This window comes from Colobus angolensis, unplaced genomic scaffold (genome assembly GCF_000951035.1).
Source record: "Colobus angolensis palliatus isolate OR3802 unplaced genomic scaffold, Cang.pa_1.0 Scaffold186, whole genome shotgun sequence".
Classification (NCBI taxonomy): Eukaryota; Metazoa; Chordata; class Mammalia; order Primates; family Cercopithecidae; genus Colobus; species Colobus angolensis.
The window spans coordinates 2,444,736-2,451,913 of NW_012114999.1; the positions used below are offsets into that span (position 1 = coordinate 2,444,736).

Genomic DNA, 7,178 nt, shown 5'->3' on the forward strand with positions numbered 1-7,178 from the left:
TGATTCTGGCTCTCAATATAGTATAGCAAACAAATAAGATAGTAATTTTAGGGAGCCTTGGGGACATGGAGAAAGTCTGAGAGTTTAAGACCATTTTCTGGTGGACATAATGCCTGAACTGAATCTCAAAGGCCAGGGTAGGGGGGATTTGGGGAAGAGTTGACTGCAAAAAGCAGAATAGGGGAGGGTGTTGCAATTGGGAGAGCCATGTTTGTAAAGACATTCAGGCATAAAGTAGCAAGATTTACGCTTAGGGACCTGTTTCTAGGTCTTAATGGGCAAAGTGAGGGAACTAGTAGATGAGCCTGGGTTTTTCCTTTTATACCTCATTGCTTCTCTGTACAAATATCAGAAGCTGTTTAAAATATATGTGTATAACATTTTAGACTTTTGAAAATGCATTTTTATCTTCCTTTTCTAGGATCAGTTCGACAGCTTAGACAAGCATACACAATGGGGAATTGACTTCTTGGAAAGATATGCCAAATTTGTTAAAGAGAGGATAGAAATTGAACAGAACTATGCGAAACAATTGAGGTAAGTTAATTTTTTTTCAGTTTTTAGAAATGAAATTACATGTTTAAACAGTTGGATATTAGAAGAGTGTGATATTCCAGAGGTTAAATTCTATGTTTTTCATCAGAATTAGATTGAATTAGGTAACTGGTTTGTTTTAATGATTAATTAAATCATTGGCCAGTACAGTACCATAAGGAATATTGACTAGCTGGATCACAAATAACTGTCATTCCAGAAAGACACTTAAAAATCTGAAAACTGGGGAGCATAATGCCAGGAAAAAGGAATATCTGGGTGTTATTCTGTGTTTTATGCTTTTATTCCTAACTTTTTGCTTTAGTCATCTTTTCAAAGTATTGAATATTTCTTCAGAGTTTCTCTTTTCTTCAGAGTTTGTAAGACTTGGAAATTGAGTGTGTGCTGAGCTGAGTTTGTTTCTGTCAGTATTCAGTTACATATTATAAATGAATGTGATTCTAGAATATGTTTTGGAAGATAAAAGTTTTAAAGGGAAAAGTTTAGTCTTAAAACTGATGGACTTTGTGACAAGTAGTTGCTGGAACTTATTCAGTAAAAATGGTGCTTGAAGTCTGAAGACTAGACACCAGTATAAGGTTTTAGCTGTAGGGTTTAGGATAAAAAAGTGTCCTGATGTGACAAAAAAAAAATGCAACCTAAACAGGCATACATGACTACAAAGTCCAGGCATATTTTGATTCAGGGGTCAAATAGTCTTCAGGCCCCATTTCTTGGCTGTGCTCCCTCTTGTTCTCTTTATTCTCAGGTTCCATTCATACCATCCTCTCTATTCCTTTAGCTCTAGGTTTTACGTATTCATACCCCCATGTTCTGGAGAAGAATGATGGTCTTCTCTATTGTACCTTTGGGGAGAAAGGAAGGGAGGGAAAGAGGGAGTGAGGGAATGGAAGAAGGGAAAGGGGCATGAAAGTAAGGGAAAATGCAAGCCTGCACCAAGCTTCTTTTCTCCAGAAATACTAGCAGAGGGTCTCATTTAGTCATACTGACTTTGGTTAGGTTATGTGTTTATCTTGAACAATTCACTAATATTGACTTACAGCTAATGATGGGGGGAGGATAGTTACTCAAAATTAATTTAAACTAGTGGTCCTAGAAGGAAGGGGGAGATACTTGAGTGCCTCATATATCCACTATAATAGTGCATGTAACCAACTGGATGCAGGGATGGAATAGAGTCATAAACAGCTTGCTTATAATATTTTTATAATGATAAACACTTATGATGTTTACTGAATAATGGCATTATGCTAATTTCCTAATCCATCGTTCTCCTGTTTTTTTAAACAAGGTATTTTCCACATGAGAATATAAACAGGGAGCCTATTAGTATATTAATAATCACAGTGATGATGTTTCATCTGTCCAAAAGTTAATGATCTGGGAACCTTACCTCTCTAGAATCTAGAAGAGCTTGAAATGGCCTCTGAGAGAGAGGCCAAGATATATTCTTGTGTGATAAATAAAAATTTTATTTAAATTTTCATTTGATCTCAATTTTAGCACATTAAATTCTCAGATTTCTATTGGAAAATTCTCAGTTTTTCCAATAGAAATGAATGAGAAAAAATGCTATAGGTAATACAGTGATGGCAGTGTGAAGGGACAAACAATAAAGGAAAAGGTTTAAAAATTACAAAAATAGATGAAATCTAATGCAGGAGTGCCCTAGTTCATTTTGTGTTGCCATAACAGAATGCCTGAGTCTGAGTAATTTATAAAGAAAAGAGGTTTATTTAACTAATGGTTGTACAGGTTGGTCAGTTCAAAGGCATGCCCCCAGCTTCTGGCGCAGGGTTTTGTTGGGTCAAAGGGGAAGCGTGGATGTATGAAGAGAGAAGGAAAACCTGAAGGAGTACTGGCTTTTAAAAAACCCCCCCTCAAAAAGTGATCCAGTCTTATTAGAGTGAGAACACAACTCACTACCAAAAATGACACCAAACCACTGTCCGTGAGGGTGGATCCCTCATGATCCAAACACCTCCCATTAGGCACTGTCTCCTAACACCACCACTTTGGGGATCAGATTTCAACATGAGTTTTGGTTGGGGTCAAACAAACCATATCCAAACCATAGTAAAAAGTGAACCTACTTCTAAGGCCCCAAGAGAATCACTGTATTATACAGAGTGAAAAAGTAAATACTGGTAAGAATGATCTTGGGCCCTCAAGAAAAGAATCAGATTATTTTAAAGAAGGCAGAGAATATAATAGTGTATCTCAAAATGTTTAAAAAGTCCAATCTGTCCTTTAATCTAGCATTTTCATTTCTAAACTTCCCTGCAGAAAAACACAAGTGTGCAAAGGTGTTTGCATAAAACTCTTCATTGCAGGAAAAAAAAAAAGTTTCTGGTTGTAAAAGTGCCTGTCAGTAGAAGAAGGATGAAAAAGTCAGGTTTACCAACATTTTAAAACTTAAAAGCCTTGTTCATCAGGTTGAATGATGAATGTACAGTAAGAACTGAATGTACAGTAACATCATTTTATTGCTTGTGTTTGTATATACAGTATTGTATAAAATTTGTATGTATTCTGAAGAGGTCTAGAAGAATACACCCATATTATATTACAGTGATACCCTTGTGGAATGAGAGTAGAGAATGATAAGGGAAGGAACCTTTTATTTCATACACTTTTGAATTATAGTCTTTTCAATGATTGTGTGTTACTTTTGTAATTTAAAACACTTGTTATTAAGAAGAGGTTATGCTTCAAAAGAGATTCCTATCACAAATTATAAAATAAAAATTGATAATTTATAAGACAAAACTTCAGTAATTTGGAATATTTAACTGTCCAAGACTACTTAGACCTCAAAGCTTTTGAGATGGCCAGGGTTTTGCTAGTGTAACAGGAATCATTTAATCAAATGGCAGGCTCATTTGCCTTCTCTCTGTTCTGAGGCTGATAATAACCATTACAATTTTCATTTACTTGCAAAAAAGGGATTGAGCTCTGGTTCACTGAAGCAAGGGTGGCTAGAACCCACAACTTCATGATATGAAAAGTAGAATTTTGTATTGAGAAAGTGGGTTTTATTATGTACTGATGCTTTAGATAGGTGATTTGAAGGAATAAAGCACACTTAAGGAATTTGCCACATTTCCATTCTAAGGATAATTCTCAATAGCAGTGATTCTCAGCAAGGGTAGAATTATTGGAGTGGTGAGGTATGAGGAGTAATGAAGAGTTCAGAGAAAGCATGTTTAATTTGAAATGATCTACACTGAGATTTACTGCTTTGGATGACTACTTGGTAAATGATTGGATTATCGGCTGCTGTTTATAGTATGTCTTTTATCCAAAGGGAAGAGGTTTGCCTTGTTTGTTTCCTCCTCTTTAATGGGAAAAATTCTTTTGGTTAACTCCCCATATTTTTGCTAGTGCAGAGGGTAATTTCTTTCATAGTGAGGCAGCACTTTTTTTTTCCTCCTAAATAATAACTATTAGTCCATTCTCATGCTGCTGATAAAGACATATCTGAGACTGGGTAATTTATAAGGGAAAAAGATTTAATTGACTCACAGTTCAGCATGGCTGGGGAGGCCTCAGTAAACTTATAATCATAGTGGAGGGAGAAGAATAAGTGCCCAGTGAAGGGGGAATCCCATTATAAAACCATCAGATCTCGTGAGAACTAACTCACTGTTGTGAGAACAGGATGGGGGAAACTGCCCCCGTGATTCAGTTATCTCCACCTGGTCCCTCCCATGACACATGGGGATTATGGGAACTGTAATTCAAGATGAGATTTGGGTAAGGACACAGCCAAATCATATCAACTATATTTATGATATTAAACAATTACATTTTAAATATATTGCAAGATTAAAATTTCTTAATCTTTGGCAATTCCAGATTGTTTTCTTCTTTTCTCCCTCTACTCTTCTGTTCTTGTGTTTTGATGGTGTTGGTTTAACTTTATTCTGGTGTTTTATACTGATTTTTGGTTTTGGTTTGAGGATGGGAGTAAACAGAAAATAAAGCATCTAATTACATTTGAAGACATAGTTACATACAATTGAATCATGTCCATTTTAACTGATGGAAAATGGTTACTTCAGATCACTTGGTAGAGTGTGTTTTGTTTGCAAAGATATATGCAACTGAAATCAATCATTCTTTTAATAAACTTATACTATTGTATTTGTATAACAGAGATTAAGATTTCTAAGTAAAAAAAGGAGCCCTATATATGTGATAAGTATGTATCATTTTAGTTTTTTCCTAGTAAAAGTAATTGTATTCAGTTCTATCATAGAGATAGTGCTGTATGAAATTATATTCCCCAGCCTCCACCCCAGAGCATACATAAATTTTTGGTTCAAATGTGGCAGTATGGTATAGCGGAAGAGAATTAGGCTGTAAGACAGGAAGCCATTATTTTGGCCAAAGCAGAAATCTCTGAATTCCTTTTGATCAGAGATTATATTATGTGCATTTCTATACCCCATACTAAGCCTACCTGGTACCTCTGGAACTGGGTGATTAAATATAAGTTGAATGAATAAGTAATAGAATAATCTGTGTTTCAGTTTAGTTTAGAAATTAGGATCTCTGACCGCATGCCGAACCTTTGACTACATAGCAGCTTTCTATTAATACTAGAATTTGGTGTCATGTACATCATTGTGATGTGGTCAAGTTGGTGCTATATACATCATTGTGTCTACTAAGAGCAGCCCCAAATATTTCGGGTAGGCTTAGATACAGAGCAATCCAAATACAGCTAGTCTGTCAGAAGTGCCTTTCGCCTCCTGCCATGAGTCAGAAGCCTCTCCAGCCTTGTGGAACTGTAATTCCAATTAAACCTCTTTTTCCTCCCTGTCTCGGGTATGTCTCTATCTCATTTTACTTTTCTCATACCTCTTTATCAGAATTTGGTTTCTATGTCACTCTATTTTGTCTGGCTGAAAGATTTTACATTCTCATCAACAATACACAAAGCTTCCAGTTAGTCCACATCCTTGTTTTGCAAGTAACCAGCCTAATCGGTGTGAGTTTGTGATCTCTCTGTGGTTCTGACTTTTCCGTGATGACTAGTGATCTTTTCATATGCTTGTTGTCCATTTGTGTATCTTTGGAGAAATGTCTTTTCAGGTCAATTTTTTAAAATTGAATTACTTGGTTTTCTTGTTTTAGAGTTTTAGGAGTTCTTTGTATATTCTGGATTTTAACCCCTTGCCAGATATATGATTTGCAAATTCTTTCTCCCGTTCTCTAGGTAGCCTTTTCATTCTCTTGATTATGTCCTTCTATACATTGAAGTTTTAAATTTTGATGTAGTCAGTTTATCTATTTTTTTTTGCCTGCTTTTGGTGTCATACCCAAGAAATCATTGCAAAATTGAATATCACAAAGATTTTCTCCTATGTTTTCTTCTCAGTTTCATAGTTTTAGGTCTTTGATGCATCTTGAGTTAATATTTGTATGTGTTATAAGGGTCCAGCTTCATTTTTTTTTTTTTTTTTTTTAGACAGAGTCGCCCTCTGTTACCCAGGCTGGAGTGCAGTGGCGTGATCTCGGCTTTCTGCAACCTCTGCCTCCTGGGTTCAGACTGTTTTGAAATGTTTGTTCCTCGGAGCCGTAAAGAAATAGCACTTGAACATAAATTTTATTAATTTAGTAAGACCATTTTTACTTCCTGCAGAAAGGGTACACTCGTGCCACGAGAGTACACCGAACAAAGGAGACAGGGTCATTTATAACCTGACGCATCCACCCTACTGCTGTGTCCAGTTTCCATTAGCTGGAACGGGACCTCACCCTGATTGGCTAGCAGCTTAGAACTTTTTAAAAAGAGGTAAAGGTAGAGGGGAACAAAGGAAGGAGGAAGTAACTTGTGGAATGTTGAGAAAGGTAAAAACACTTTTAAATAAGGAAGAGGAACAGGCTATGACCTAATGCTTGCTTGGACCAGTCTGAGCATGCTAGGGCAAATGTTTGGGCTAAATTGTGGGAGCTAAGAACATAAAGTACACTGATTTCCTTATTACAGCTAGCAGGTATTTAAGAATGTTAGCACATGTCTTTAAATAAATTTTGCTTCTAAGAGAAGTTACTGTTTATTCCTAATTAGATGGGGAGGAAAGTCTTTGAAGAGGAACCTCTACTTTACTTTTTACAAAATGATTCTCCTGCCTCAGCCTCCGGAGTAGCTGGCACTACAGGCACCTGCCACCACGCCTGGCTAATTTTTGTATTTTCAGTAGAGATGGGGTTTCACCATATTGACCAGGCTGGTCTCCTGACCTTGTGATCCACCTGCCTTGGCCTCCCAAAGTGCTGGGATTACAGGCATGAGCCGCTGCGCCTGGCCCAGCTTCATTCTTTTGCAATGGATGCCTTTTATGTTTAAGTTGTAAGAGAGAAGGTTCTTGGCTGAAAGTGATGGAAACTCCAGCTTGAGCTAATTTAAGTATAATGAGAAACTTATTTACAGTATAAATTTATTGATTTATTGATTTTAATTTTTTATTGAGTTCAAGAAGTGGAATAGTCATACTGCTAGAAGGCTTGGTCTACAGCTAGGTCACAGAAAAAAATAAAGACAGTATCTGAAACACAGCCAAAGCCCTTTGTTGTTTCTTCTTCTTCTTCTTCCTCTTCCACTTCCTCCTCCT

At 36.5% G+C, this 7,178-nt stretch overlaps 1 protein-coding gene across 2 annotated transcripts in view; it reads left to right on the top strand.

The window, feature by feature from the left end:
* The first annotated feature begins 426 nt into the window (after positions 1-426).
* The window catches only part of FNBP1L (formin binding protein 1-like), a 49,531-nt gene continuing 42,779 nt past the window's right edge, over positions 427-7,178 (top strand). For both annotated transcript variants that reach the window (XM_011940005.1, XM_011940006.1), the window contains exon 1: positions 427-537. The gene's annotated coding sequence lies outside the window, so the exon portion shown is untranslated. The remainder of the gene's footprint in view (positions 538-7,178) is intronic.